The 12209-nt window shown below is 32.1% G+C and overlaps 1 pseudogene; it reads left to right on the forward strand.

Annotated features, from left to right (window-relative positions):
* The first annotated feature begins 584 nt into the window (after positions 1-584).
* Positions 585-1549, forward strand: LOC109676855 (olfactory receptor 10AG1-like; annotated as a pseudogene).
* Positions 1550-12209: the final 10660 nt, after the last annotated feature.

The raw sequence follows: 12209 nt of genomic DNA on the forward strand, positions 1-12209 counted from the left end.
GTGTTAGTGAAAGATATAATGAACAGCATTGTGAGATCATTGTTTTTCATATCTGGCATATGTGAAAGAAATTAAATGGAGCAATAATAATGCAACTACTTATTTCACCACAAAAAGAATGGATTTAATAAATGATTCTCCCTGGAATATAAGAGGGGACTTTAAGTCTTGAATAAGAAGCACATAAAAGCTTTAACAGAAAAGGTGTAGATTCAAAGAAGATGGAGATGTGCATGTGTACAGAGAAAATAATGATCCCAGAAACAAGACAAAATGTCCGTGTAAAATTTCACTCTCAAGAGAAAAATGTTATTTCTCCACAATATGGTCTACATAATAATCTGAACTTCCCAGTAATCTTGGTAAAAGTAAAACCAAGATTTAACCAATTTAAATTTGAGTTCTTGACATCATTTTAATATATATCAGTTCACTTTTGAACTTCCAATCTCATCTTGCACAAATGAGGTGATGCTGGATACAATTTAAAATAGCAAATACATGTAGCCATGTATCTAATACTTGTAAAAACTAAACAACTCATTATTTTAAAAAGTGAATGAATTAATTATAATGACTTTATCATATCAGCAGCTGGACAGCAGATTAAAACAGAAAAATCAAACCATACTGCAACGATGGAATTTGTCCTCTTGGGGTTCTCTGATACTCCCCAGCTCCAGTGGACACTTTTTGGGATATTTTCATCCATATATTTGATTATTCTGATGTGCAACAGCATTATAGTACTAATAACAAAAATTGACCCTGCTCTTCAGACACCTATGTATTTTTTCCTTGGATATTTTTCATTTCTGGAAACCTGTTATGTAACACTCACTATCCCAAGAATGCTTGTGGACCTTTGTACCCAAAAAGGAAATATTTCTTTTTTTGCCTGTGCTGCACAAAAGTTTTTTGTCCTTATGCTGGGAGGCATGGAGTTCCTCCTGCTGACACTGATGGCCTATGACCGCTATGTGGCAGTCTGTAACCCTCTGCACTATGCTCTAGTCATGAACCACAAGGTCTGCACGCAGCTGGTGGCTGCCTCCTGGATCAGTGTAATTCCAATTGTAATTGGGCAAACATACCAGATTTTCTCTTTGCCATTTTGTGGATCTAACAGAACTAATCACTTTTTCTGTGATATTCCCCCAGTACTGATGCTTGTTTGTGGAGACACGTTTGCAAATAAGATAGGAGTATATGTTGCAGTGGTAGTTTTTCTTATGGTTCCATTTCTGTTGATCACTGTCTCCTATGGCAAAATTATCTCCAATATTCTGAAATTGACATCAGCCATGGGGGGGTTGGGGCTAAGGCTTTCTCCACTTGCTCATCTCACCTGATAGTTGTAGTCTTATTCTATGGATCAGCAAGTATCACTTATTTACAACCCAAAACAAATCAATCTGAAGGAATAGGAAAACTGCTGTCCCTTTTCTATACCATTTTGACCCCAACTTTGAATCCTATTATATATACTCTGAGGAACAAGGATATCACTGTGTCACTGAGAAAACTACAAACAAAATTAGTAGCATGAGGCAAATATCTAAAATTACAAAATGTATTTGTGTATAGGTTTGCCCGAAAAGCATATTTACCTTTGTTCTTATGTTCCTGTCTATAGATAATTAATATTATGGTAAAAATCCATGTTTTGTCAAGGAACTTTCATTTTACAGAGCTTTGTTCAGTGCTTCTGTGTAGTCAGAGTATAAATTAACCCAATTGTGAAGATATCATTTTTAAAATCAGTCTTGCTTGTCATGATTAACTCTTGATATGGGAGACAGTGTGAGCAGCACAAAGATATCACAAGTTGGGCTTATGTTATCAGATGGATTTTCTTTCTTGTTCATCTTCCGCTAGTTGTATTACATGCCCTTCTCTGATAGTATGGTTTGACCACCCTAAGGAAAACAAAAGAACCAGTTAAGGTGATGGAACTGGTGAAATCTATAAGTTGTTTATTTTAGCTTTTATTTTTTATGGCTTCTGATTTCTAACTGTCTGTGTTCATATCCTTTAGAAAGAACAAATTGTCAGTGTGGTTTCTTCTCTAAAGTACTAGACTTCTTTGTTCTTTGCTAAACTCAGTGCCTCCCATGGCAACTTATGATCATACTTGGGTAATATGTATTTAATTTTCAGAATATCTATAATTTCACTGTAATATATCTATATGAATGTGTAGAGAGTTGAGTCATGCTCCCTAAAAATATCTCCACCTAACAGTTGAAAATGTAACTTTATTTGCAAAAAAAAGGGTCTTTGTTATTTTAGATAGTTAAGGATTTTGAAATGAGATCACCATGGTTAGTCTTGGCACCAACTCCAGTGGTTATTGTCCTTGGAAAAAGCAGAGAAACAGAGAAGAACATGGTGGGAAGAAGGAGGTAAACATTAGAGTGATTCAGCCACAAATCAAGCAAAGTCAAGAGCCTCAAATGCTGGAGGTGAGAAAGAGTCGTCATTTCCTAAACTTTTTGGAGAAAGTGAGGCCCTACCAACACTGATTTTGGATGCTGGCCTGGACAAATATGAAAGACTAATTTTCTGTTGATTTAGTCACCCAATTTGGGGTAATTAGTTAAAGTATTCCTAGGAAAGCAATACACCATGAAAATAACACTCATCAATATTTTCTTATTTTAACCATATGGAATTAATTCTGTGTCCTCCCAGATCACAGCTGACACATTATAAAAGCTGCTGCTACTATTGCTTCATCTGTGTTGTAAAAATTTGGTATTTCTTTCTTTTGATGAAAAATAAAAAAACACATAACTTATTGTACAAACTGAGTCTAAGAAATGTCTCTTCAAAGAAATAACATATGACTAAGATTATTAGACATTTTTTGCTTCAGAATGTTTTTAGTATTTTAGTTTTTTTTCTAGAAATGCAAAGCAAAGTTCCAAACTAAGGGAATGCACTCTTAGTTAGAATATATTAGGACATCTCTACTCTATAATATTATTCAGCCACTGAAGACAATGGTTTAGAACAACTCTACTGAGGGAATTCCTACTGTCTCAAAATGTAAGAAAAATGTTGATTCACTATACAATCCTATTGAGAATGTCTGAAATTGTCAGATCATTGATTAATAAGATTTTTCTATCCACAAAAATATAAACCTGATTGGAAATAATTGGCTGCAATGTTTACTGTGGTTGGTTATTTGAAAGGATTCATCAAACTACACAGTGTATGCTCACAAAGAATTTTATTTAAAGGCAAAAAATGTGGTTCAATAAAGACAAAAAGGGAAGCCTGCATGAGAGGCCTGAGAGACAAGGTAATCTGGGATTGCTTTTGTCCCATATAAAAGATTATGTTCTTATGAATTATGCAAGAAACAAGGACATCTGGAAGACTAAGATAATAAGTATCTAATCACTTTTGGTCATTTAACTAAGCCATGTTGTCAAACCCATTAGAACAGTTCTGAAATCCCAATAAATAAAGTGACTAACATCACCAGAGTACTGTAAACCTTACAAGGAATGTCAGAAAACCGACTTATCTTAGTTAAATTAAGAATAAAGAACTAGGTGTCTAGGCATTCTCAGGGAAAAAGAGCTTTTGCGGGTTGAGGGTGAGTGAACTGTACTTGCTCAATGATAGTGAATGAATTCAATTCCTTTTAAGTTATTGTAAGTCTTTTTTGATGTAGCATAACAAATAGTCAAAAACTTACGTACTTAAGAGAACACAAGAATAATGAAATTATGTCATTTGTAAGAAAATGGATTGAACTGGAGAGTACCATGTTGAACAAGAAGCCAAGATCACACAAATTTATCTTCCCACAGTTTTTGTAGGCCTAATTCTGCACATGGTTTTTGGTTTCTCTACTTTGGGTTTAAAAGGATAATATCTAGGTGCCAGCTGGGCCAACTACTTGTCTGGAGTCTCTAGAGAAGAATATAAATTCCAGCTCATTTAGGTTGTTAGAAGAATCCAGTTCCTAGAGGTTATAATGCTGAGGTCCAATTTCCTGGTTGGATGTCTAATGGGGGCCAAGCTTAGCTTCTAGATGCCAACCACAGTCTACATTGTCTGCTTTCTTCCACATTTTTCACCTGAGTCTCTAATTTTTGTACTGTTTTTACTATACCTAGATTTAAGGTATTTGTGTGATTCAATGAAGTGCACAGAAAAAATATCCCTAATTAATGTCAATTGATGTTAGAGTTTAATTAAGATGCAAAATTATTTTATAACATCTAGATTAATTTTTGATCAAATAACTAGAAGTTTGTGTATAGGTAAAGCACTAATTTGTTTGCCATCTTAGAATCCTATTTAGTACAGTTACACCACAAATGAGTACAACCCCAAATGAAAATGATAAAAACATACTAATTAAAAATTAAATAACCATTGTTTAAAAATGGAATCATCAAAGTTCTATGGGGAACTTCTTAGAAATACAAAGGTATGTAACCTGTAACAAGTGATTTTGAGAATCTGCAAAGCAAACATGGTCATTACAAGAAAATAAGAGAAGATATACTTCCAAAACTATGGTTATTTGACTAAAGTATGAGTCTTTCATGTATATATATGTGCACGTGGGTGTATGTTTTACATACATATGTATATAAAACTAAAAATAGCAGAAATAAATGTGCAGTATTCCAAGAAATTATCCCAAATATATGTGCATACAAACATACATGAATAATTCTATCAGAAAGCCAAACAATTTCAATAATCACCTGTCCAAGTTTTGCATTTCAAATACTTTTACGTCTGTTAACCATTTTCATCCAAGAAAATAATAGTATTCACTATGAGCAGATGTTTATATTGTTAATATAAATGTTAATATTTATTTCCACAAAAAACAAACAAATTTCCATTATGTGTTCTTACATTGGAAAATTAAGTAATTCGAATGAATAAATTTCCCTTTATGAACCATAAATTTAAAGAAATGGAATAAACTCTTATGTGTTGTGAATACGTGTGATTTAACAGGAATTGTTAAGTCGGTTGTTTGAGAAGCAATGTTTTTTCAAATTGTGGAACTATCACCAAAAGCTAAGTATTCTTAAAAAAAAAGTAAAATGAACAGAATATTGTTAGTGCAGAAGTCAACTTGCTATATTACTGCAGAAATTAAAGCCGTATGATACATTCAAGAATATGTAGAAGGATCAATTTCACATCACAAAAATCCCAACTTGTGGATACACCCAGCTCAAAGACATATTGTTATATGAAAGAAAGTAGTACTGAAATAATGTAGAATAGTTGTTTCATAAATTATCTCTAGAAAAATATCCTATCTTAAGGTGGGTAAAGAGAAAAAAATGACAGAGATTAACTCTTGCTTCCCATAATTTGCCTACAAAATTTGTGTGATTTTGAAGTCTGAATATTAAATATAATATATCTTTTTAAAGATAATCCTATTATCTTCCTAGCTTGAGCTTAAGAAAAATATTTTTAGTAAATGTAGCTGGCCATAGGTCAAAATTTGAAAAATGCAATTAAACCAAATAGTTTTATGTCTGTATATATAAGCATTACATATCAAACTCTTTCCATAGAAGACATGCCAATTGGCAAAAAGATAACCTAAAGATCATTATAAAATACTTTAAAGCATAAAAAATAATACCTATTATGTATCTTCTTGTATGACTGTGTGTACACAGTTGTATGTGATTATATTTAGTGCAATGAGTGATATGGGAGTTCATAGTTACAACTTTTTCTGAAAAATATTAGCATTATTAATTCTAAAACGTTAGAAGTTGTATTGTGATATTTTAATATATGTATTTAATGTAATTTGATCATATTCATCCCTTCCATTATTCTTTGATATCCTTGCCACTCTTAATCCCCTCTTTTAAAACTTTTTTTGCAAATTTTAAAAATAAGTTTCACTATGAACTTTTCATATGTGCATACAACACATTTTAATAATATTCTCCACCATTCGCCCACTCTTTCCCTCCTACACCTTCCACTATTCACAAGAATATTCATTACATGGAACTAGCAGAATTTTTAAATTGCCTTTTCATATTGCTTCAAAAAGTGACAGAAGAACAAAAATAGATTAATGAGGATTCCTGGTTAGAAACTATTTAATTCAAAAACAAATGAAACTTCATCTTTAGAGGACTGAAGGAGGAAAACAAAAAGTCTGCCTAAAATGATTTATTTAGTAAGATTATTTTGTAAAATACAAATTAAGATTTGTAAAGAAAAAATAATGTATGAAATAAATGTATATATTACTAGAACATTTACAAATAAGAAATAAACTAAAGTTCTTCAAGTGGAAGAAAAAGAAGTCAAAGTAGACATGGACAAAGATTGAACAGAATAGACAATTAGAAGATTGAGATGCATAGAATTTATCAGTTTTAAATGTTCTTAGAAGAAAATTACACTTAAATACAATGTGTTGTGATGCTTATAAGCCAAAAAGAGTAAAAGTAAACCAATTATACAAAAGTGGGACATAATTAATTTAGACTAGTTTACATAATTTATAGTTTAAGCCAGGGGTGGTGGTACAAAGCTGTTAGGGGGCTTACACAGGAAATGAGAGTTTGATTCCAGAATAGGCTACATAGTGAGACACTCTCTCAGAAAACCTAAATAAATAAATAGAATAAATACTTTAAGAAACTATATCATGTAATTTCTTTTCATTTTTACCTTTTTTTTTTTTTACTGTTGTGCTGGGTAGGGATACATTGTGGCATTTACAAAAGTTCTTACAATATATCAAATATATCATACATGAGTTCCCCCCATCTATAATTCTCCTTTATCATTCCTTTCCCCATTCCTGAAGTAGCTTCAACAGTTGTCATTTTTGCATTTAAATACACATTTACACAGTTTTTGCACCATATTCACCCTCCTAACCCCTTTCCCTACAACCCCCCCTTCCCATTGTTACCAACGCCCCCACTGGGAAGGACTTGTTGCACTCTCCTATTCTCTAATTTTGTAGAAGGGAAAAGAAGAAAGAAAATGAAAAGACATTCACATGAAAGCCAATAAATAAAAGTTAAATTAAACTTAAAAATCAAACAATCCAAGGGATATGAGAAAGGACAAAGAAGCAATAGCCAAAAACCAGTAAACATTGTTTTAAAAATGATATAGTTAATTCCAATGCATCAGTATGTACATTAAATGCTACATAACTTAAATCTGTAATTATAAGAAACAAAAAGTCAAAATGCAAATATATCTCACCTAAATAGCACAAAGAACCAGATTTCTAGGACATGGATAAAAGAGCAAACTTATGAATCTGTGGTATAGGAAAGTGGAATAAGATACAGACTAAAGGCATGAAACACATATTTAAAGATATTAGAGCAGAAAATTACCCTAATGTAGAAAAAAAATGCACACCCAAATACATGAGGTATTGAGAAGCACAAATATACACAGCCAGATAAGAACCTCGTGATTTCATACTGCAGTTAAAATACCAAAAGATCAAAGCAAAGAATACTAAAAGCTGCAATAGAATAATGCTGTTATTTAGCAAAGCAAACCTATTAGAGTAACAACAGAAATCTTAAAGACCACAAGAGCAAGGACTGGTTTATTTCAAACCTTGAGGGAAAATAATTGCCAACCATAACTCATACATTCAGAAAAGTTCAAAGCCATGTTAAGAACTCTCATAAACTGTTGGCGGAAATGTAAATTAGTTTCAACTGCTGTAGAAAACAGTATGGAGGCTCCTCAAAAAACTAAAAATATAACCACCCTATGATCCAGAAATTCACTCCCAGGGATCTATCCGAAGCAATGCAAGTCAGATTACAATAAAGGCACCTGCAGACTCATGTTTATGGCAACACTATTAATAATAGCTAAGCTATGGAAACAGCAAGATGCCCCACTAATGACGAACTGATTAAGAAAATGTGGTATTTATACACAGTGGAATTTTACTCAGCCACAAAGAAAAATGAAATTTTGTCATTTGCAGGTAAATAGATGCTGATGGAGAATATCATCTTAAGTGATGTTAACCAAGTTCAGAAAGCAAAAAGCCTCAAGTTTTCTCTTATATGTGGAATATAGACCCAAAACAATTACAAATAATATTATAAAATACAGTTCATGCTAAAGAGAGGTCACATATATGAGAAGGAGGGTAAAAGAAGGAAATTAAGACTATGAATATGGTTGAAGTACTTCCTATACTAAAGTGAGCATAGAATTTTTTAATCTATTGAAATTACCATAAGAAGGGTACTAAGGTAGAAAGGAGGAAAAAAGAGGGAATGAAACAATTGCCATTATATCACATATATACATGGAAATGTCACAATGAAACACCCTGTATAGCTATCTTAAATAAACATTTTTTTTTTACAAAAAGAGAAAATGGGGAGGTCCTGTCTATGGGACTGGGACTAGCATGAGTAGGAGAGGGGAGGATACAAGGGCAGGATGTAGGAGGGTGAATATGCTGGAAATACAATGTATTGTATGTAAATGGAAAAATGAGATATTTTGAAGCTATTCCAAGAATGGAGGAAGGGTATAAATGAGAATGATGGAAGAGGTGAATTCAGTTATGATATATTGTAAGAAATTTTGTACCCCAGGACAACAATAGTAAAAAATAAAGAATAAAAAAATCAAAGGATAATAAAACCCCTTCATAATAAGCATAAATTGAAGAATTCATGATGATAACCCAGCATCTAAGAAGATGAATAAGGAAATGATATACACAGAAAATATGTAAGGAAAAACACAATCATAAAGACTCAGGAAAATATAGATTTCATTGGAAGATAAATATCAATGATAGATAGAAAAGAATCAAACATTACTATTTCAACAAAATATCAAACCAATAAGATAAATGGAAATATTAGACAACACCTCTCATTAATTACCCAAAGTGTAAATGGACTGAACTCTCCAATTAAAACATATAGACTGGCTGAATAGGTTTTCAATAAGGATACAACTATGTGCTATCTAGATTAAACTCACTTCAGTGGCAAAGATATACATCCAGACACAAAATAAAAGGAATGAAAATTATATGTCAGTAAAACAGTGGTTTTATGCCTATTTGATGAATTAAATTTTCAGCCAAACTTAGTTATGAGTGATTAAAAAGGATGCTACATAAGCATAAAGGGAAAATCAATCAAGAGATAAAATAATTAGAAATATAACACACTAAGTAATGGTGCACACAGTTTCATTAAACAAACACTATTGTACACAAAGGTAAAGACAAATCCAGATACAATAATAGTTTGTGATATTAGTAAGCAGCTCTCATTAACAGATAGATCATCCTGATGAAACAATCAAAAAGAGGTAAACTTCACCATGTGTAAAATGGATTTAATAAACATTTACAAAATATTCCAATCAACAGATATAGAATACGCTTCTTCTCAGCAGCCAAGGAACATTACCCAAAATATACTGCATTTGAAGCCTTAAGGCAAGACTTTACAAATTGAAATAATTGAAACAATTTCTTGCATCTTACAGGTATAATAAAATAAATTTTGAATTCAATAATAAGAGAAACAACAGAAACTATACAAACACATGGCAAGTGAACAATAATTAGATGAAGAGGGAATTAAAAAAATTCCTAGAATCAAAAATTTGACTAAGTGAGCATTTATTGTGACACAATTTCATGTCTAGCCTTTGGTCATCTTTTTCCTTCTCAATGATTTCTTTATTTGACTGACAGGTCAGAGACAGTTGTATTATCTACCTAAGAGGCACTAGAACTGGGCTGTCCAGGTTGACCTGGCATGACTGAAAATTATTGGACATTGTAGAGCATTTGAAAGATGCCAAAGGCTCTAAGGTTGGATAGAACAAGTAGAAAATGGTTCTACACATCACTACAACATGACAAGAGCCAAAAGATTTGCTCTTCCTGAGCTATTTCTGCATCCTGAACTACAGAAAAAGTGGGTACAGTGCGAGTGGGTAAAGGTGATCAGCCCAGAGTATTTTATCTAGTGTGCCTCAGGGACAGTGAGTGATCACTTAAGGGGCTTCTCTCTGTCCTGAGCCCTTCAGACCTCTGTACCGGACCATGAGAAGAACTTAACAGAGATGAGCAGTGTGTTTGATGGAAGTCTTCTTTTGTTTCCAGTTAGGTCACAGCATTTATTGTAGCTCAGGTTTACCTTTCCTTTAATGGTCAAACCCTAAAGAAGACAAATGTTCATTCTTATTTTTATATTACCACCATTTTACCTAATACCTGGCAACTTATCATTGTTTTATAAGAGTATATAAAACCAAAATGAAATGAAATGCATGTAGTACATACTAAAGAAAAATTGCTAGAATGAAGTGAAAAATAAAAAGATATTTACAGAAATCTTGGGTTACAGCAAAGTCAGGTGTAATAGAAGTATGTATTTATGAGTGCTTCCACTAAATACAAAACCTAATGATTCATATAAGGACCTGAAAAATCAATACCAAGACAAACACAAAATTAGTATATGAAAAAATAATAAAGATCAGTGCATAAATTAAGTGTAACTAAAAGAAAATAAGAAAATATTGAAACAAAGAGTCATTTCTTTGAAAAGGAAGTGACATGGACACATAGAAAAACTTCTGTGGAGAAAGAAAAGATCAAAATTAATAAAATTAGTGATGAAATTGTGAATATTACAATAGCTATCACTGAAATACTGAGGGTCATAAGAAGATACCTTGAAAACATTTGTACCATGATATTAGAAAACCTAGCATTAGTGAATAAATTTCTAGACACATGAACTACTGAAAGTGAACCAAATACAATGAACAACCTGAATGGACCAACCACGAGTCTTTTTTTTTTTAAATTCATTTATTCACATGGCACAAGTCTTATAATACAGGAAGTTGTAAAGAATGTGTGAACAAAAAAAAGACCATGACCTGACAGATTTAACTTCTCATTTCAATCATAACTTTAAAGAAGAGCTACTGGCAACACTCCAAAAACTTTCTATGAAATAAAAGCAGAAGGAATAGTCTGTAAACCATCCTATGAAATGAGTACTACCCTGATGCCACATCTGGATAAGGACACACATAGAAGGAACTGTAGATCAGTTCCTTTGATAAATATGGAGAAAAGCCTCAATAAAATACTTGTGAACCCAATTCAATGACACATTAAAAAAAAGCATAAATCATAATGAAGTTTTTTTTCTTCTAAGGATGCAAATATGTGTCAACATAGGCAAATAAATAAGCATATAAAAACATAAGCAGAGTCAAGGACAGTAATCACATGATCATCTCAAAACATAAAAAAATGCTTTTGAGAAGATCCAACATGCCTTCAAGATAAAAACTCTGAAGAACCTAGAAAAAGAGAAATCATCTCTCAGTGTATGATACAATTATTGTCAAAAGTTTACTGAATGAGGAAAATATAAAAATATTTCTTCTAAACTTAAGAATGAGACAAATGTGTCAGTTCACTTCACTCTTATTCAACATAGACTTAAAATATTTGCCAGAGCAATAAAGAAAGAAAAATACATAAAATTTGAAAGGAGGAAGTCAAAATTATTCCTGTTTGCAGATGACATGATCCTGTACTTAAGAAAAAAAACTAAAGATATCACCAGAAATCATTTAGATTCAATAAATAATTTATAATGTAGGATACAAAATCAATGTACAAAAATTAGTTTTTCTAAGTACCACTAATGAACATGCTGAGTTAAATGAAGATAATCCTATTCACAATAGCCTCAAAAATTAAAACACTTAAGACTAAACCTATGTAAGAGCCTAATAGCCTCTTCAAAGAACAGTAAAACAGATAAGAATGTAATTGAAGAAGACACTAGAAAATGTATAAACTTAACATGGTCATGTTCAGAGAATAAACTTTATGAAAATGGATGTATCAACAAAATGATCTACAGATTCAAAGTCATCCCCATCAAATTCCCAATCGTGTTCTTCACAGAAATATTTATTTAAAAGTCCCAAACACTCATGAGAGAACAGATCACCCGCAATAGCCAAACTATCTTACGAAAAAAGCAATGCTATAGGAAATCACAACTGTAGATTTCAAATTATAATACACAAACATAATAATAAAAAACCTGAATGGTACTGGCACAAAAACTGGTGCATGAATGAGGAGAAGAGATGAGGGGAGGACTGAGGAGAGTAGA

The sequence above is a fragment of the Castor canadensis genome, chromosome 1, assembly GCF_047511655.1.
Source record: "Castor canadensis chromosome 1, mCasCan1.hap1v2, whole genome shotgun sequence".
NCBI classification, from domain to species: Eukaryota; Metazoa; Chordata; class Mammalia; order Rodentia; family Castoridae; genus Castor; species Castor canadensis.